The sequence below is a fragment of the Artemia franciscana genome, chromosome 4 (assembly GCF_032884065.1).
Source record: "Artemia franciscana chromosome 4, ASM3288406v1, whole genome shotgun sequence".
Lineage (NCBI taxonomy): Eukaryota > Metazoa > Arthropoda > Branchiopoda > Anostraca > Artemiidae > Artemia > Artemia franciscana.
This window is the reverse complement of record NC_088866.1, coordinates 59,133,314-59,154,870: the sequence shown is the minus strand read 5'-3', so window position 1 is coordinate 59,154,870 and position 21,557 is coordinate 59,133,314. Positions and strand designations below refer to the sequence as shown.

The following is a 21,557-nucleotide window of genomic DNA, read 5'->3' as shown; positions in this document are numbered from 1 at the left end:
TTCAGGGGCAATGGTAAATGCGATAAATGCATTCGTATTTGACAAATTACCCAATTATATTATACGGCAAATGAGTAATATATGCTCCAGCCTGTCAAGTGTAACCAGACATGATCTGGACGTGAAAGGATCTGTGTATCAAACCATACGTAGGGATAACAAAAACTTTCCTACTCGATTAATAATTTGCTAAAACTTCCCAGACGAGGCTAATTTTATAAAACCAATAAAATATTATTTTACGTTGCAAACTCAAAATTCGTCTACCTGACAGATAATAAAAGAATGATAAATAACATAAAAACTAATCGAATAAAGGAAAAAAATATGCAATATGAAAGAGTATAGAGAAAAATAAATTGATGAAATTTCCAATTTATGGAAGAAATTTGCGAATATAGAGCCTGCATTGAAAGAACCAATGGATACATTCTGAATTTAATAAAGGAAAATCTTAATGAAAAATACTATGGATTTCTAGTGTGTCAGACTAAAATTCCTCCAAAATCAATTCAGAGTTCAAATATCGCAAATGCTAGAGCCAACAAATGATAAAAACAAAATTTGGGTGGCCTCACCGATGGAAGATATCCCGAAAAATCTAACATATGAAGAACAAATTATAAATTACGAAAGAGCTGAAGTTTATATTTGAGTAAAAAAGACTCACGCAAATGATCTGATTACCCTAAACAAAGGTAAATGTTTAGTGGAAATACAAGTAGTATCGAAGACTGACATAGATAATTGGAAAAAATCGGAAAAGAACTTCGTAAACAATATAAATTACCCAAACTGACCATGAATACCCCCTATCAAGAAATCAATTTCTTCAGAAATCTGATCTAAACCACATAACTGACACCTAATTGAAACAAAAATTATACAACCTACTGTGGGAAATTAAAGATGTTTTTTCGACATCTGAAGACGACATGGGACTTTTCCCATTTTACAAAAATGCAATCCAAACTACGGGATTATCAGTGGCAAAACAGCCCTATCGTAAACCATATAAGCATAAAGAATGGCTAATAAATAAAATGTAGAAGCTAGAAGGAAATGAGAACAAACATATGTATATAATATTCCACTTAAAGAAACCGATAGGATCGATTGTTGAAAGTCAGGACAAATCAATTTTAAAACAAATTTCGAGCGACTGTAGTTTGTGGGTATTAGATTTTAAAGGAGATAGATAACAAGGTTATCAAAGGTCACGAGGTTTCCTTCTATGAGGGGGTACAGTTAAAAGGGGTTCAAAAAATTTTCAAGGGTGAGATAAAAGTGTGCTCACTCAATTTCTATGGGTTTGCAGGTGGGCTAAAATTTGAGAGGATTTTCTAGAAGCTTTATTTTTGTCAAAATGTCAACTTTTGTTGATTTAAGCCCAAAGAAACAGCTAAGATTACATTTAGATTTAGTTATATTTAGTATATACTTTGGGTATTGCTTACTTTGAGGTCATAAATAAGCAAAACAGTGCTGATGACCTAGCCTTTGATTTTAAGCCTTTTGTTTATGCGTAAATTGTATTCTGTTTGGGGCTATCGACATGTAATTTCAACAGTAAACTTAATCATAATTGGTCTTCTCTATTTAATAATTAAATGATAGAGTTATGATTCTTATGATTTATATCTTATATCATTTCTATGTTGATTGTGTTACGTTATGGATCTTTCGATTTTGTTCTTATGATTGTAAAAAGTACTTATTTTTGTTCACAGATTTTCTTCACTTTTCTCTTTTTTCCCCTAACATTATGATCTTTCATTTAGCGGATTTGCGCCCCTTTTTGTTTTGATAGGATATAAATAAAGTTTTATAAAGCAGTTGGTTGTCCAATTTTATTTCAATTTCCAGTTAATCCTGAAAGGAGCACTATGATTGTGGTAAAAGAAGATGGGTCTTTGATATTGGAGTGTAAGGCAACTGGTGCCCAACAACCTGATATTATATGGTCCAAAGAGAGCTATGGAAAATATAAAGAATGGAAGCGAAATTTTTTGATAATGGAGAAATTTTTAGCGAAACACTAACAATCTCAACACTAAAAATTTCCAACATCGATAGAAAAGAAGCTGGTTCATATGAATGTGTTGCTACTTTTTTTTAAGAAAGAAATGAGGTTGTCCAATTTTATTTCAATTTCCAGTTAATCCTGAAAGGAGCAATAAGATTGTGGCAAAAGAAAATGGGTCTGTGACATTACAGTGTAAGGCAACTGGTGCCCACAACCTGATATTATATGGTCCAAAGAGATATGGAAAATATGGAGAATGGAAGCAAAATTTCTTTGATAATGGAGAAATTTTTAGTGAAACACTAACAATTTCAACACTAAAAATTTCCAACATCAATAGAAAAGCAGCTGGATCATATGAATCTGTTGCTAATTTTTTTTTATAAGAAAGAAATGAGATCGTAAGACCAAGCACGAGTCCATATTCTGCACCCGTTATTTTGATCACCCCAAAAAATAATGATCTTAGGTTAATAGTAAATTATACAGCCCTAAACAAACAAAAGTTAGCGACAAATTTCCTCTACCTAGAATAGATGAAATTCTAGATCACATATAAAATAAGAATAAAATATTTACTACCCTAGGTTCAACACAAAGTTACCATCAAGTTAAAATAGCTCAGAATGAAATATTTAAAACTGCGATCTCCAAAACGGAGTGTGGCTCTTATGAATATTTAAGAGTACCTTATGGACTAAAAACGAGTTCAAGTGCATTATGTAGTGCAATTATTGTGAAATTGCATTATTGTGAAGAGATCTAAATAACATAGTTCATTTTGTTGAAGACGTCATTTGTCTGGATAATAATTCAGAAAACCATTTAGTAACCTCAGCAAAAGTATTTGAAAAATTTAGAGAAGGAAATTTAAAATGAAGACCAGAAAACGTATTTTTCTTCAAACAAACAAAAAAATAGTTTTGACACAAGGACAAATTTCCCCAGACCCTGAAAAATAAAATCAGTTAAAAATCTCAAAATCCCTCAAACTATTAAACAATTGAGAGGGATTCTAGGATTAATGAGCTATTTCAGGAGATTCATAAGGAATTACTCACAGGAAGCAAAACTACTAGCTGAAATATCCAAGCAAATTCACAAAAAATTACTTGGTCAATAAAAGCTCAAGATTCCTTAGATTACCTAAAAAAAAGCACCTATTTCAGAATCTATCTGATCATTACCAGATTTCTAAACAGGAAAATTCGTTGTTACATCGGATGCCTCAACTAAAGGAATTGGGGCAATCGAATCCCAAATAATAAACGGAGAAGAAAAGTTATTAAGTAGCCTAGCGTTTAAATGATACATGCACTCTATGTGTTTATGTAATAAAGGCTGACTAAAGTGTTAGATTAGATAAAGCAAAAAACAAAAACTAAAATATTGTTCTAGTGTCTTTAAAAGTGTGTATTATTGTGTGTGTATTGTTTTATATTTGTTAACTTGTGAAAGTATTAGTGTTGTGTTTGTGCTTTTGTTTCTAGTGTTACAAAAATGGTTGAAATTCCACCTTATGATGAAAAAATAGAGTTTAAAGATATAATACCGTTATTGACAAATATTAATGAATACGACGATGAATTTGACAAGAATCCAGCTTATGTCCTGGGGAGGGAGGTTTTGGAAACACTTTCTTGAACTGATTTTGGTACTGATGAACATAATAACGCTGTGGCTACACGTGATAAATTGAATGAGGAAATTAAAGAAGCTAACAAAAAGACTTATGAAACTATGCGTGCTCAAGGATATGACCCCGCAGTATATAGTGCCGAACAAATGATGTTGGATTTAGCTGCTCAAATCACTCCTGCACAGAAAGCCTCAGCAGTACCAAAACCTGTCCCTTTACCTACTGGTAAACAAGGTAGAGCACCAACTTCAAAACCAATTCAAGATAAATGGGGGGTTTCTAGATATGAACAAAATGTTGAAAATTTTAGGGAGAATGAAGGTATCGAAAATACGATGGAATTCAAAAAGAAAAGAATCAATCTGTTGATTTACCAGTGCGAGAATATGATGAGGACGTTCCCGACCCCGAAGACGTTAAACAACTACTATATTTGTTCGAGTTGTTCAATGGTCAAGACACTTATTCCCACGAAAGGGTAACTATCGGGCCATTACGCAAGAAGGAATATTTAGTCATCCCACCTGATTACACTGTTCCAAGGATTAAGCCAGAACATGTTCTAACACAAAATGCTGGGGACCAGCTAGAAATGCGGCACTTCTTCCAGATTGCTTACTTAAATTCTAAAGTATTTGCAGATGACCTAACAGATTCTAACAAAGGGATTGCTGCGAGTTTTGTGCGGGCTTTCATAGTACAAGACGGTTGGCTAGATCCTGATGATTTGTACGAGGTGAGGCGGGCTGATGTTACAGAAATGCCTAGTAAGAAAAATCTTCAAGAATTCAAGAAAAGGATTGTTAATAGTAAGGATAATAATGTTGAAATAAAATCTGGATCAGTAGTGGTAGATATAGAAAAATGCTCTAAAGTGGCAAAACTTATACCTATGGCGGCTGAGTTGGTTTTTAGGACTCGAGGACATCATTATATTACTGATTTATCAGATGAATATAAACAGGCTTACTCTAATATTCTTCAAGCTTGTTTAGCTGGTGACATTGTTGGTTACTTTCCACCGAATTACCTATTTCACAAAATTGCGCATTTTGTATCTGTCAACAGAGCTTATGATGTAATCCAAACGAGCGTATCAACTCAAGCCACTGAGGTACCACGAGCTATACAGATTAGGGCAGGAGCTACACCAGCTGGCACGGCTGTTGTTTGTTCTTCAGTTGCAGTTATTGCTCAAATGAGGAACAAGTATTGGTGGAATGAGGTGTATGGGTTATGTAAGACTAATATTGAGAAAATTGTGAACATGAATAAGCTCATAAAACAAGACCCAAGGAAATGGCATATAAATTATATCGCTTACAGATGCCCGAGGTTGACTCCATCCGAGTCATCGATATTGGAAGATGCGCGAATGTCCGCCGCTTCATTGGCACCTATTGTACAAGCATATATTACTGCTACGGTGGATAGTTCTAGAGGCACAGCAAAGTCATCATTGGTAGGCATAAAAGCGATAGCCAAATATGCTCAAACGGACTCGGGCACATTAAGAGCTATGACCCACTTTTTCAAGAAGTCTTTTTCAAGTTCAGGTAGGGCTACAAACTTAACTAAAGTCCTTGGAAAAATGTCGAATAACACACCGAATGATCCATTTATGGACTAAATTGTAATGTGTTTTTTCAGTATGAGAGTATATTCTATGTGGACGTATATATATATAACCGTATTATATTATTGTATTTCTGGTATGGAATATATTCGAACTAGGCTAGTTTATATGTTCAATGTTTTACATGAGTGCAATGTATTGTGTGTTTCCAAGTGTGTGACATGTATTCGAATTAGTTAGTAGACATAACCGAGTGCTTTAGAGAGTGCTTTAATGCTTCTCGTACCCTAGATACGTGTATCCATGATACACTTACGAGATACAAGATACATGCCATAGTACTGATGCATGTTTAAATGAAATTTCACCTCAAATAAGCGATGAAGCTTCTTCAAAGAAATTCACTGAATTGCGAGTGTTTAATGAATATCCAAAATACAGCTACAAGATACAAGACAGTAGAACAGCAATAGTTGAAAAGAATGCAGGAGATGACAAACGGACAAAACAGGAAGATTTGGCACAGAAGACGAAAAAGAACAAGAGTAAAATGGACAAGGAAGACAAGAAAAAGTAAAAGAGACAAAGGAGACACGAAAAAATTGATTCAAAATCGAAAGGCTACAAAAAAATAAGGGGAAAAAAGCTGAGAAATTTATTTTGAAGAAGCAAGTTTTAGATCTTGTGCGGGAAAATCAACAAATGGAAGAAACGATAAACAGTATAACGTACGCTTCTCGGACCCTAAACCCTGGAGAAGGCAATTACTCAGCTACCCGGCTTGAATTATTGTCAATTATACACCAACTAGATAAATTACGACTGTATCTATTGGGAACATAATTTAAACTAAGTTTAGATCATAAAAGCCTTCAATATCAACAGACTTTCAAAAAGCCGACGGGGATACTTGCACGATGGATCCTAAAAATTCAAGATTTAGATTATGACTTCGAATATCTTAAAGGAAAACACGCAATCCCTTTGGAAAATGAATCCGAGAAAGTTAACGCAATAAAGCCAAAATACTACTCAAAACAGAAATAAAAAATAAAACCGACAATCCTATCAAGGAAGAATGCAAAAACAGTCTACTTTCATTAAATAACATAAAAATATGTCAAAAAAAAGATAAAATCTGTGCTGCCCTAATATATTATTTCCTATAAGACGAAGAACTACCTAAAGCCCCGATAACTTTCAAAAAAGAAATTGACAATTTTTATTGTGACTTAGATGAAAAAATATTGTACAGAATTGTGACTTGACTTAACTTGACTTAATGCTCCTGCCGAAATGCTTCCGGCGTCGAGAGTGATGCTTCATGGTGCCTCCATTTGGACCGGTCTCTTGTAAGGATGTGGACATCCTCCTGAAAGAATAAATAAATTAGGACTAAATACATTTAGGAATAAATAAAACCTTCCATAAACTAAGCAGTAATTTTTTGTTACTTCAGCCTTAACAAAATTGAAGGATTACGCGAATAGCTGTGAAACATGTAACTGGTAAAATTGAAAACAGAAGCAAACAATTTTCTAATATTTTAGGAATTTAAACAAAAGAAAATAGAAGAGATTGACATGAAACCATCCCCTATTTAACAAATGCGATTAATACATTTTTCTCCCAAGTTATACGTGATAGCTCATTTTATATACTATTCGGACAAGATTTTCGAATCCCGTAAGATGAGATTATGAAGTCAAGACAATAATACTCTAATGATTCCGTAGATTATAAATAAGAATTTATCAACAGAATGAGAAAGATTTAGAAACTTGTAAAACAAGAAATCGAAAAATCAAAAATAAAAAAGAAGCAAAAAACATCTTAAATATTAAGAGAGAACTTATTATTCAAATAGGAGATTGTGTTTACTTAAAAAATGAAACGGAAGCCGACGGCAAAAAGCTCTCTGACCAATATTTTTTACCTTATAGAATTATAAACAAATATGACAACAACATTACATTTAAATTCCTAAACCCTAAATCTTAACAACACCTATACAACACATATTAGTCACATAAAAAGGGCGAAATTCACAGAAACATGGACCCAATGCCCAACAACATTGGATTCTTCCAATAATAAAAATAAATCTCCGCAATCAAGACTGAGGGAACTTAGACCTTTTAATTTCAAACAAGGTTATTTTGAGAATAGGAGTAATGAGCAAAATTCAACAAATTTCTAACGATGACAAATATGATTGCTTGCAAAGATAGAACCACCATCACGCAAAAACGCAAAGATAGGGATTCATCTTCCTGTGACATATGGACCAGCAGCCCCCCTCCGCCTTACAGAACTCAGAACCAAATCCCTCATTTGTTCACTTTATAAAGTTTTAAGATAAGAATCTCTTATACGTCCTAAGATTTTAAAGTGTAAATTACTCCATCGGATAACTCTATCGGAACGTTTTCAAATTTCGAAAACAAAATGACCACTTTACAGTTGTATATCTACAAAAAAGAAGCTATTTTTGTAGTTTCATAGTTTTATACATGCTGATAATTCTAACGAAATATTTTTAAAATTTTTAAAACAAAACGTTACTGTACAGTTGTATATCAACAAAAAAGAAGCTATTTTCCAAGCTTCATAGTTTTATACTTTCCGATAATTCTATCAAAATGTTTTCATATTTTGATAACGACCCCCTACCACCCCCAGGCCAATGGAAAAATTGAGAACAGGCACAAGCTATTCTCTAATATTTTAGGAATTTACACTAAGGGTGATGGATGGAACTGGCACGAAACCTTACCTTATTTAACGAATGTGATTAATACAGCTTATTCCCCAGTTATACGTGATAACCCATTTTATATAATATTCCGACGAGACTTTAGAATCCCGTATAATGAAATTATAGAGTCAAGACAATACTATAATGACTCTGAAGATTATAAGCAAGAATTTATCAATAGAATGAGAAAAACTTATAAACTTGTAAAACAAGAAATAGAAAAATCAAAAAGGAAACAAGATGCCAAAAATATCCAGGATGTCAAAGGTGAACTCGATTTTCAAGTAGGTTATTGCGTTTACTTAAAAAATGAAAACAAATCGGACGGCAAAAAGCTCTCTGACCGATACACTGGACCCTAGAGAATAATTAAAAAATATGATAATAACGTTACATTTAAACTATTAAAACCAAAAACGGGAAAAAACTATAAAACGCATGTCAGTCGTATAAAAAGGGCAAACTTCACAGAAATATGGACCCCTCAACCTTCAACATCGAATACCTCGGAGGACGAAAATGAACCACCTCGCTCTAGACTAAGTGAGCTTAAACCTTTTAATTTTAAACAAGGATATTTTGAAAATAGTAGTGACGAGGAGAAATTTAAGAAATTTCTAACGATGACAAATATGGTTACCCCCCAAAAAAGTACCCCCGTCACGCGGAGACGGAGGAACACCGACTCATCTTCAAGTGAGGAGTCAGAGGCATTGGACGATTCGATTTCTCCACAAACACAATTTTTCCCAGATAGAATATCAACCCCTTATCCTCCAAAACGTTTTCCCGACAATTTGGTACACCCTATCACACCAATAGACAGACCTTTATCGTTACAGGATGAATTAAATAAGGCTATACAGACTCCTGGGGACATAGAGTCAGAAAGAGTCAACCAGCCCCAAAGACAAACATTACGAGAAGCAATGGATCTTATTAATTATCAGATTAAGACTAGACAAAGTACATTTAATGCTAGTCCGGCCACGGGTGAACAACAGTATCACAACATAACAGTATCAAAAGCAAAACCAAAGAACTGGGTTTCTTGGAAAGAAACCATGATGCAATCAATTCCCCATCCTCCCGAGGATATGGCTTTCAAACAATGGAGGCACCCCAAGAAAACGTTTGAATCCTCCCAAAGCTCCCAAGAATCCTTCAATTCTCCCGAGCCAAGAAATCAACAAGACGAGTCAATTAGTAAACCCTCTACTTCGCGAGGAGAAGAAATTTAAGAAGGTCAAGCAAGGTCAACACCTAAATCTCAAACTTCTTCTTCAAAAGAACCAGATTCTAAATCTACAAATACCAGTTCCTCAGATACTGACAGTGAATCAGACGCAGATAAGCTCAAGGACTCAGAAGGAACAAGACCACATAGTGCTACTTCCCAAGCTAAAAGGGCACAACTAAAAGGTCAAAAATTCCTTAAGAAACAGTATAAAAAATTTGATTTAATATCGCTAGCAAAACCGAAGAAGAAAACTGAGCCTAAAGAAGAAAAGGTAGCAACAAGATCAGGCCGAGTTGTCAAAAGACCAGATAAATTAGATTTTTAATAAGCAATCTATCGGCCTGGAATAAAATAAAAATAGTTATTTATTGAAAAAATCAAGATAATTTAAAAAAAAATATTTTTTTTATTTGATTTAATTCTTTGCCGCTAAGAAAGGAAAATAAGAAAGAAAAATTTTATGTAAAATCCAGACCTCTGACAAGTACAAATCACTTGTCCCTTTTTAATATAAACAAGAGAATAGGTTGTCACTTGTAATTTTCGATATTGTGTTACTAAGACGAAATATTCCTAATACATGACAGTTGAAAGGCTATGACACTATACAATGACGTTTCTTTTCTACAAAGTCATGGGTTGGGAATATAAAGAATTAGAAATATGTGAGAATAAAACCTCTAATTTAATCATGTGCTTAACCGTCGCTTTTGAACAGTGTCCCTTATTAACATAACAAAATATTAATACGTTGCCACGTTTACCATATGCTTAATCATCCTTGAAACAAGTGCAATTAAATGTTTAATTGTTTAATGTTTAATTGTTTAATTTGTTAAATGTTTAATTTTTGTTTTGTTTAATAACCATATGATTCTGCCTGGAAATTTTTATTATAGAAATTGGCATACTCTGGCATTGGCCGACTATATGGCATGGTCAAAATTAAGAAACACCTATCATGTTTTATCAACCGTCAAAAATTGCCCAAATCACAAATCTGACTGAACCGACAGCTATCGCCCAAAGTAAGACTGCTCAAACAAGCTACAGCTACTGTCCTGCAATCATCTTCATCCCTCTAACTGAATCGTAGAGACCTGAGCAGACACAATATCCAAGCGAGGAGGTACACCCAACACACGCTCCCGAAGGCATCACGACGTACAGCCTGCATCAACTTGAAACCCGACTTTAGCAACGTCACAAACACAGATGAAGATTTGGAAGAAAACAACTTACCCTAATTTTATAACTAGTGCAACAACTGCCAAGTAAGGTATTACTTATTTAAGAATTACCTTAACCTCGTAAAACAATCAACAAACGCTTTAAGAACAACACAAATGCAGAAGAGAGTGGAAACGGAACGGAAGAGCCGTAGTACCAGCTGTACTATCGTACTTAAATTGCTAGGGGATAGGTGTCCCGGGTCCCGCACTTCCCATTTTGTCAGAAAGCGTAAAATTAAAATAAACTTCAACAATCGCTAAAGTCTCAAGCAGTAAATATGATTTGAGGTGAAAGACTGAAAAATGACATTATCCTTAGACATCAGTTCAATTAGTGAAATGGGCGAAAATAGAAAAATTGTGATTATGCCTAAAACTAACATTCTAACAATAGGTGATGAACAATACAAGAAAATGCCAATATTAAAGTGAAATTGGAAATCAAAATAAATTTAAATCTAACAATAAGTGACGAATGATACAAGAAAACGCCAATATTATAGTGAAATTTGAAGTAAATGTGTCAGTGTAATCTTTATCATATAATTTTAATGTATTTGTATGCCTTAATGTTAGAATACCTGGGATTAATTGGAAACTAAATACAATACAAACAAATTCAAATAAAAGACAAACAATTGGAATCAGATATTCACGTGTAAACCTTGTTCATGTCAAGTGATGTATTAATATAATTCAAGTGTAAGGTGTAGGATCAATACAAGGTGTAGGAATATATACATTTTCTTTAAATAATCATTTTTGAGGTGAAAGAATTAAAATAAAAATATTTTGACAATAAAAAGTTTTAAGAAAGGTAAAATTTAAGGAAAGGGAATGTTCTGATTGACGAGGGCGTCAATCTACAGCAGGATAGGGGATATGTGACACATGGACCAGCAGCCCCCCTCCCCCTTACAGAACTCAGAACCAAATCCCTCATTTGGTCACTTTAGAAAGTTTTAAAATAAGAATCTCTTATACGTCTAAAGATTTTAAAGTGTAAATTCATCATCTCATAAGATTTGTGCTTTTGGCACAAGTTTTAAAGCAAGCAAAAAATGATACTTTTTACTTTTGGCACAAGTTTTACAGCAAGCCAAAAATGATACTTTTTAAAATTGGCACAAGTTTTACAGCAAGCAAAAAAAGATACTTTTTAAACTAACAAAATTGGATTCAAAAATGTAACTTTTGATTAAAGCCAATTAGAAACCAGACTTCTATTACTGGTTTGGTCAACGAACTAGAGGTGAAAATCCTCGTTGTAATAAATCTTTTGCAAGGAGGTTAGGCCATATGTTGGATAATTAAAAGAACAGTTGTATTGCAACATTTCTGAGGTCAGTCTACCCAGTGCTCAATTTAGAAATCCGGGTTGATTCTGGATATATAAGGTAGACCTGGAAGCCAGAAGAGTATTCAGGAAAATTCTGTCTTTGATGAACAATGTACAGCTAATTCATATTGAAGTCATTTTTATCTGAAGTTGTATACGAAGTAAGAAAATAAAGCTATTGTCAATAATTGTCTTTGTCTATGAGTCAAGGTATCAGGTACAGTTCCTATTGTCTGTTGGATCGTTCCCACGGGAATCTGCACAGCTCGGGAGACCTGAACATCACGATAATGATTCTGTCTCCATGGTTATAGAGATTTGTTAATAGAACCCTCTCAGTCTATGCCCCTTAACTACCCTGCTCCCATGTTCAAATTTGCACATCCACTTAACTTAACTTTATAAGAAACCCCCCCCGTAACATTCCAGCAAAAATTGGGAAGGACTGGACTATACGATTTCCCCAAAAACCATAATTTTTCCCGATACAATCTTAACTCTTACCCTCAAAACGATTCCCAGACGACATGCTACCCCCTATCACACCATACATAGACCCGTAACATTATATTATGGATTAAAAAAGCTATACATACTCCCGGTGACAAAAGGTCAGAACAAGTGAATCAGCCCTAAAGGCAAACATTGCGAGAGGCCATGGACTTAATAATATACCCAATTAAGATCAGAAAAAGTACGCTTGAAACAAAAGTGGTCACCAGTGAACAACAATACCATGATATAACAGTATCAAAAGCAAAACCAAAGGACTGGGTATCTTGGAAGGAAACCATAATGCAATGAATTCCCTATCGTCCTGAGGACATGGCTTTCAAACAATGGAGGTATAACAAGAAAATGTTTGACTTCCCTAAGCTCCAAAGAATCCTTCAACTCACCTGAGCCAAGAAAACAACAAGAAAAATCAATAAACAACCCTTCTACCTCCCTAGAAGAACAAAAAACAGTTTGATTCCCCTACAATCTATGGGTTTGAAAATTGTTACTTTGCAATTCAATGTCTCAATAGCAAAAATTTAGCCAAAAATTATCTAAAAAGTAATCAGACAAAAAGCATGACAAAAACAAGAGCTAAGAGCACACATAGCACTTGTGACGAGATCGGAAGAGCCAAGAGCTCATATGGCAAAGCTCAAGCGAAATTCGAAGGATCAACTGATCAATTTTAAAAAGAATATCAGAGGCTTAATGTCAGTCATGATTTAAAATATGAGCTCTGAAACACAAGGTCCTTCTAAATATCAAGATTCATGAGGATACGATCACCCACTCGTAATTAAAAAATAGCTCATTTTTTTCTAATTTTTCCTCTCATTTCAGATAGTCGAATCGGGGAAAACAACTTTATCAACTCAATTTGAGCATGAACCTGACATGCATACCAATTAACATCGTCCTAACACATCCAAAAGCGCTGAACTCACCAAAGCACTGGACTCCTCCCCCCTAACTCCCCCAAAAAGAGCAGATCCGGTCCAGTTACGTCAGTGACGTATCTACATTTGCTTATTCTAACCACCAAGTTTTATCCTGATCTATTTACTCTAAGCGTTTTCCAAGATTTCCGGTTTCCTCTTCCGACTCCTCCCCCTGGTCACCGGATCTGGTCGGTATTTAAAATAAGACCTCTGAGACATGAGTTCCTTCTAAATGTTAAACTTCATTAAAGTCCTTTCACCGGTTCTTAGGTTAAATATACCTCAATTTTTCTACTTTTTCCGAACTGACACCCCCCCAACTCCCCCAAAGAAAGCGGATTCAGTCCGATTATGTCAATCACGTATCTAGGACTTCTGCTTATTCTTCCCACCATGTTTCATCCCGATCTCTGCACTCTAAGTATTTTGCAAGATTTCCCATTTCTCCCTCCAACTCCCCCAGTATCACTGGATCCAGTCGGGGTTCAAAATAAGATCTCTGAAACACGAGGTCCTTTTAAGATCCAGTCGCCCGTTCTTAAGTTAAAAATAACTCATTTTTTTTTTAATTAACCCCCCCTCCTAACCCCCCCAAGAGATAAAATCCATTCCAGTTATGTCAATCAAGTTTCTAGAACTTGTGCTTATTCTTCCCATCAAGTTTCATCGCGATCTCTCCACTCTAAGTGTGTTCCCAGATTTCCGGTTTCCAAGATTTCTGTTTTCCCCACCCAGCCCATTATGTCACCGAATCCGATTCGAATTGAAAATGGAGGTTTTGAAACATAAGATCTTTCTAAATATCAAGTTTCATTAAGATCCGATCACCCATTCGTAAGAGAAAGATTCCTCAATTTTCACGTTTTTCAAGATTTTAGGTTTCCCCCCTCATCTCCCCCCTAATGCTACCGGATCTGGTTGGGGTTTCTAATAATATTTCTAAAGCACAAGATCCTTCTAAATATCAAATTTCATTAAGATCTGATCACCCGTTCGTAAGTTGGAAATACTTCATTTTTTCCAATATTTCCAAATTACTAACACCCCCCCCCCCCACTCCAACTCCCCAAAAAACAGCGGATCCAGTCCGTTTATGTCAGCCATGTATCTTGGACTTTGGCTTATCCTTACCACAAAATTTCAGCTTGTTCTTTCCGCTTTAATCGTTTTCCAAGATTTCAGCCACCCCCCCCCCCCACAACTCCCCCCACACTGGATCCGGTAGAGATTTAAATATGACATCTGAGTTACGAGGTCGTTATAAATATGATATTTCATTAAGATTTGATCAATCATTCGCAAGTTAAAAATACCTCATTCTTTCTAATTTTTCAGAGTTAAGCCTCCCCCCCCCAACTCCCTCAAAGAGAGCAGATCCGTTCCGGTTATGTCAATCACGTATATAGGACATTGGCTTATTTTTCCGCCAAGTTTCATGCCGATCCCTCCACTAAGTGTTTCCCAAGATTTTAGGTTCCCCTCCAACTCCCCCAAATGTTGGGATTTAAAAATAAGAGCTTTCAGACACAATATCAATCTAAATATCAAATTTCATTAAGATCCGTTCACCCGTTTGCAAGTTAAAAACACTTATTTTTTCTTATTTTTCCGAAATTAACCGTCCCACCCCCTCCCCCTCCCCAGATGTTTAAATAGGAAAAATAACTATTTCCAATTTGATTTGGTCTGTTCTCCGATACGCCTGCCAAATTTCATAGTCGTAGCGTATCTGAAAGTGCCTAAACTAGCAAAACTGGGAAAGACAGACCGACAGGCCGACAGAATTTGTGATCGCTATATGTCACTTGGTGAATATCAAGTGCCAAAAAATAGCATTTGACTACTTAGTGACTCCAGCAAAGTTCCTAACCGACTTCAAAAGCAAAGGCTAATTATATGCTGAATGTAGGTTCCATAAATTTGAGTATGCGTCACATAAATCTTATACTATCTCACTACTTCGTGACTCCAGCAAAGTTCATAATCGACATCACAAGCATACGTTAATTAAATGCTGAATATATGTTCCATAGCGAAATTGCAAAGTCGTGAGATCCTGGTTTACAGGGAGGTCAAAATTCCCACAACTAGTGAATATATACAAAAAGACTGAAGAAATTTGGCAGTCAATTTCTAGACGGGTGGAAGTGAAAAACTAGCCTGGGTAGGATTTTAAGACAATATTGATTTGTACCTAAGCCTGAGTTTATCCATGTTTCAGTTTTCAATTTGTTGCATTACACCTACTGTACAATTTGTATGTAAGCACTGAAATAAATTATTATTTGTGATTTTATCATCTTAGTTTATGAATCCAGATGCCAGGCATAATTCCCGTGGTCTTTAGAAACGCTTTATAGGGAATCTATGCGATAAACCAAGACCCATCCACCCCCAAGATGATTATATTACTGAGAAGATTGGGCATTATCAACAGCGTCCCTCTATCTTAATCTCTCACTTGTTTAACCCCTGTAGGATCTTAATCTTTCACTCGTTTCACTCCCATAACGTCATTTTAAGTTGAACCTCCCATATTGTTTTATTATCAACATACCCCCCTGTAACATTATTAACAATACCCCCCTCCCCCCGTAACAGTAGTGTATCAAGTTCGTCCTTCTTTCAAAACAATTTTAAAATTGATGATTACCCTAACTTCTTCAGGGCTGGCATAAGCGAAACGAATGGTCAAACTATTAAGGGTTATTAGTAATAACATAAATACTAGTTAAAACTTAGGTATACCAAACTTAATAAGTGAAAACAGTTATGCTGTTATAATAAGAGTGAAGAAAAAACTTCTGTTTCAAAATGACAGTCAAACGTAGACACAAAAATTGAAGAACTGTGTTTTTCCTTATCAAACACAACCTCTATGATACTTTTAAAACCTAATAAATTTATGAATATGTTTTTATCACAGCCTACTTTATTTAATTTTTATTTATAGCCAAAATTTTGGCTAGAGAGTAAACCAGAAGTATTTTAGCCAGAAATAAGAGAGCATCTTTGTCATGTGGAAATTCGAAGTAGGAACAATCAACCCGTGAGATTAGAAAGGTTGAACTTTTGGCTTTTTGACATTCAGTAAAAAAAAATCTATATGTTTTAATCAAAAACTGTGTTATCTTTTTTTATTTGTTAGTGGTAACTAGTTTTCATTTAAATAGATCACCATTTTTTTTACGCACAAGCTTCTTGTTATCAGCGTAACAATTTTGTTATCAATAATAGAATCAAGGACGGCTAAATACCAGTTTAAGAATAAAAGATGAGATATGATTCTCGGAATAAAGTATTACCGAAAACTCAAAAACAAAAATTGCAACAAAAAATACATACCACACATCCAACAGTTGCAAAAAAAATCAGCCAAAATTCAGGTGATCCAAGGACATTGGAACTATATGGCTCATGTTCATTCTTGTTTCGGTTTTTTTTTTTCAGTGAAGGAATGAGGGAAGGTTAAATGTCTGCTTAAAAATAAGAGATGAGAAATAACGCTCAGAAGAAAGTATTAACAAAAGTTTGAGCACAAAAAATTACAGTAAAATACATCAACCAAAGCTGCAATAAATAATATTTGTTTTCTAGATTGACCCAGTGGTCAGTCTAGAAAAGGTCTTTTAGGAAAAATACGAAAATGAGCATTCTTAATTTTTTTTTTATTGTTTCTATGTCTTTGTTTCTGGCAACTGTGAGTGCAATGGTTGTATTAATTGCAAGGAATTACCACAGAAATACAGCTAGAAAGAGGAATAGATAAAACACTAGAATGGTATGCAGACGACAAATGTCAAAAAAACGCATTCGGCATATTCTATTACAACACAATGAATTAACTGAGAAACAAAGTCCTTCTAAATATCAAATTTCATTAAGATCTGATCACCCGTTCGTAAGTTAAAAAAACCTAATTATTTCTAATTTTTCCGAATCAACAGTCCTTAAACCACCACCCCCCCCCAGATGGTCGAATCGGGGAAGTGACTATTTCAAATTTAATCTGGTCTGGTCCCTGATACGTCAACCAACTTTCAGCGATCGCTATACTGATCATGTATCTAGGTTCGTATCTTCTTCAAGTAAAAATCGGAGTGGGCCAGGATTGGAACCTGAGACCTCTCACACCCTAAACATGAATGATGCTACCAGCAAGCCACATGTATGAACAATAATCATTTCTCTTATCGACAAATAAAACTTTTCTCAAACTATTTGGTTCACTCCCCCCCCCCTCCCCAGATGGTCAAATCGGGGAAGCGACTATTTTAAATTTAATCTGGTCCGGTCCCTGATACGCCGGCTAACTTTAGCGATCGCTGAATTAATCATGTATTTAGTTCCAGATCTCCTTCAAGTAAAAATTGGGGTAGGCCTGCATTCGAACCTAAGACCTCTCGCACCCTAAACGAGAATCACGCCACCAGACCAACAAGCCAAATTTAAGACCAACAATCCTTTGTTTAATCGGAAAACAAAATTCTTCTCAATTATCTGGTTCGCCTGATCCACGCCCCAGATGGTCGAATTGGGGAAGCGACTATTTTTAATTCAATTTGGTCTGGTTTCTGATACACCTACCAACTGTCATCGTCCTTGATTATCTGAAGGAGCCTAAGCTAGCAAAACTGGGACCGATTAACAAACAGAGACAGACTGATGGACAGAAATTACGAACGCTATATGTCACTTGCTAAATACCAAGTGCCATAAAAACTGTATATTCAAAATAACAATATTACTCATAAAGCTAAATACCCTATCTCCTTTCTAAAACTCCTGAATAAGGATTCTCCTTCTGATTCGTCAAAGATTTATATATATTAAGGATGTATGTTTATGAGAAAACTAAATAATGAGTCGAATGTAAGAAAGTAAAAGAAGGAATTCCATAAAATAATTAATTGTTTGTTTGTAAGGAATTCATTCGACTGAGGAAAGAATTTTTTGGGTGTGGTATATAAGGAAGGAATGGATGGAAATTATATTAAATTTATTTATTTATTTTATTTTCTTTATTTCCCTCAAAAAATGAGGAGTATGCTACAATATAATATAAAGAAAAAACAACTGATAACACTTACAATCAAAACGTATCAAATATTGATCGAACACTTACAAAAAAAAAAAAAAAAAAAAAAGAAAAAAAAAAAAAAAAAAAAAAAAAAAAAAACACTTGCTAAATAGATTAGCCTATAAATCATGAAGAGCCAGAACTGTTACTAAAAAACGGAAATAAATTGTGGCCTAAAAGGCTAATTTTCGCCCTATCTTCAAATGTTTTATATTTTTTCTTTATACAGACTACAGGATCCTTCACATTAAGCTTTAAAACAATCTCAGTGTTACTAAAAGAAAGGGGGAAACCAAGTAAAAATTTACAAAATTTAAAATAAGCAACTTTAATGGGCGAAAGATCAGAAGGTCTGAAATTTCGGAAGAGGAGGGACGGGAACAATACGTGAGGCAGAGCAACAGCGCTATACATACGACCAAGGACGTCCCGACGGTAAAGACCCCGAAAACGAATTAAAAGACCAAATGCCTTGCGTAGTTTCATCTGAACATGCTGAACCAGGACTGGTTTGAAATCTCTTTTCGAAGCAGCATAAGGTAATCCCAAATAAGTGACTATTGGCGACGACTGAAAAATAACACCATTGCCGCAATCGAGAGTCGCCCTGACATTATCCTCTAAACAATTTACAACAAAAAATTGACATTTTTCAAAACTGATAGAAAGGCCCAAACCTTTTAAACAATTAATTAAAATATTAAAATTAGAAACAAGACTAGACTTGGACCGGCTTAGAAGGATAATGTCATCAGCATATGCAATGTAAGACAGATTTCGAGATAATGAAACAAACGAGCAGGAAAGAGAATTAAGGGCAGTAGCTAAACAAGAATTGAATATATAAGGAGAAATAATTCCTCCTTGTCTAATTCCTCTACCCACTTGAATTAATTTGGACTGAGATGAAGACGAACTCGGACAGATACGGATCTTTAAACCAGAATACCAAGAGCGAAGGACTCGTATGACAGCTAGGGGCAATCCACCATGGATTAAAGTGAGCAGAGCGGATGCATGAGAAATGTTATCAAAGGCCCCTTTGATATCAATCAAGAGGGCGTATAGCGGTTGACCAGAGATTCTCGCTTCTTCAATAACTTTGCTGAAAGATGCATGGGCATGGTCACATCCCAAACCTCTCTTGAAACCAACTTGATTAGAACCAGTGTCAAGAATTTCAAGAAGATCCTTCAAACACAACTCAAACACTTTCCCAATCATAGAACCCCTAGTAATTGGCCTCCAGGAGCTACAAGATGACAAGTCTTTTTTCCCGCTCTTAGGAATAGGCGTAACTATGCCAATATAGAATGACGATGGTACTAAACCAGTAGTAAGTAAAAGGTTGAAAAATGCCAGTAGAGTAATAAGAAAAGAAGAAGGAGCAAGTTTGAGGTGATTAGCAAATAAGCCATCATGATCCTTAGCCGACTGCGCCTTTAACGTTTTGATTGCTCCACGTAACATATCCTCAGTAATCCTGTAATCAGTTGAAAAATTCTTCAACCTTTCATCTAATTGCAACACAACACTGTTAGAATCGTACGAAGTCGACAACTTAGAAAAATAATTTTCCCACTCTTTTAGCGACGGTGTGGAATTAGTATCAGGCATGTTAATCCGCCTATTGCCTCGGAGAACATTCCAAAGGAGATTTTTGTCCTTGTCGTTATCAATGTTTGAAGAAGCTTCTTCTATGATCAGGTTATTATGACGACGGAGCTCTGCTTGGAATTCAGCCTTTCTCTTTTTCATTAGCAAAAAAACTGGATGCGAGTCTCTTGGCTTACCGAGGGCTCGCCATTCCCAATACGCTTGTTTAGCCGCCTTATTAGAATTTACCAAAAAAGGATTGAGGCTCCAAAAAGGTTTCTGCGCGCCCAATCTTATCCTATTAGTAGGAAAAACTGCCGCAGCACCATACTTTAAGCAATGGATTAATTCAAAATAAAGACAATTAATAGTCAAAGAGGGATTACTATCCATTGAATCCAAACTATCAGGGATATAGACTTTATCAATTAAAGTCCCAACTCTTTCTTGGTAAAGCGGTCTAAAATTTGGATTCCAATCAACCCGATCAAAAAATTTAGGAAGCTTATTACCAGAAAAACGAACTGGGGAAGGACGAGAAGCCAAAGGGGGTATAAGGAACTGAAGCGGCATGTGGTCACTAACGGGGAAATCTTCGATTACAGTAACCACAGGCAAAGGATCACTTGGGTTATAAGAAAAAACATGATCAATATTAGTTGTACTACCACTCCAATGAATATAAGTAAAATCCTGGGACTTCGGTAAAACAGAAAAATTAGGAAGACAAGAAAATAAAATTGTACCCCTTTCATTTGCTATATTTGGATCACAGTTAAAATCACCTAAAATATAAGTACGCAAATTTGACTGTAAACTAGAGACAAAACGACTAAGATTAAAACAGCATTGAGTAAACGCATCAAAAGAAATATCATCATGGTAATCAGTCGGAAAATAACAATTAATTAAAACTACGTTTGAAAAACTACAAGCTAAAAAATTTGTATCAATTGCTAGAATAGCTGCATTAAGAGACTTGGGTAAAATAGTAGCTAAACCACCAGAGGGACGTCCACCAGTCGGTGTAGCGGGAACAGCAAAAATGTCATGCTCAGTGGACAGACTAGAAAGCAGATTCAACGAATGATCAAGGAGGTGGTGTTCCTGAAGACATAATAACGATGATTTTTCATTCAAAAAACTATGAAGTACAGGTAATTTCCCTAACACACCATTTGAATTAAAAGACGTAATACAAAGTAATACATTCATTTACAAAATTTCTTTAAAATCGGACACCTAAAGCTGTAAACTGGATGATCATTCGAGCCACAACTGGCGCATTTAACTGGCGCTTGACATGGGGAGTCTTTAGTCGAAATGTGATTACCGCTACATCGGGCACATTTGAAACATTCAGATTTACACTGATTTTGAACATGGTTAAAACTTTGACATTTAAAACAACGCCTAGGCTGAATACGATCACGTTCCACTCGGAAAATCTCATAACCGAATTTGATGCCATGTTTGATGTAAAAATGCAGGTATTCTTCAGTTTGAAAAATAACTCTTACAGTTTGCGATTTTCCTAGCCGGTTAAACTCGATTATACCCGGAAAGTCCAATGCGTAGGCACTAACATCAAAATCAATGTCCACACTCCTGATAATTCCAAAAAATCGCCGA

General features: G+C 35.3%; 1 long non-coding RNA gene across 1 annotated transcript in view; it reads right to left on the bottom strand.

Moving 5' to 3' along the window:
* The window catches only part of LOC136026671 (uncharacterized), a 108,499-nt gene that overhangs the window by 16,962 nt on the left and 69,980 nt on the right, over window positions 1-21,557 (bottom strand). The window contains exon 7 of the long non-coding RNA XR_010617386.1: window positions 6,516-6,613. This is a non-coding gene — a long non-coding RNA (uncharacterized LOC136026671). The remainder of the gene's footprint in view (window positions 1-6,515; window positions 6,614-21,557) is intronic.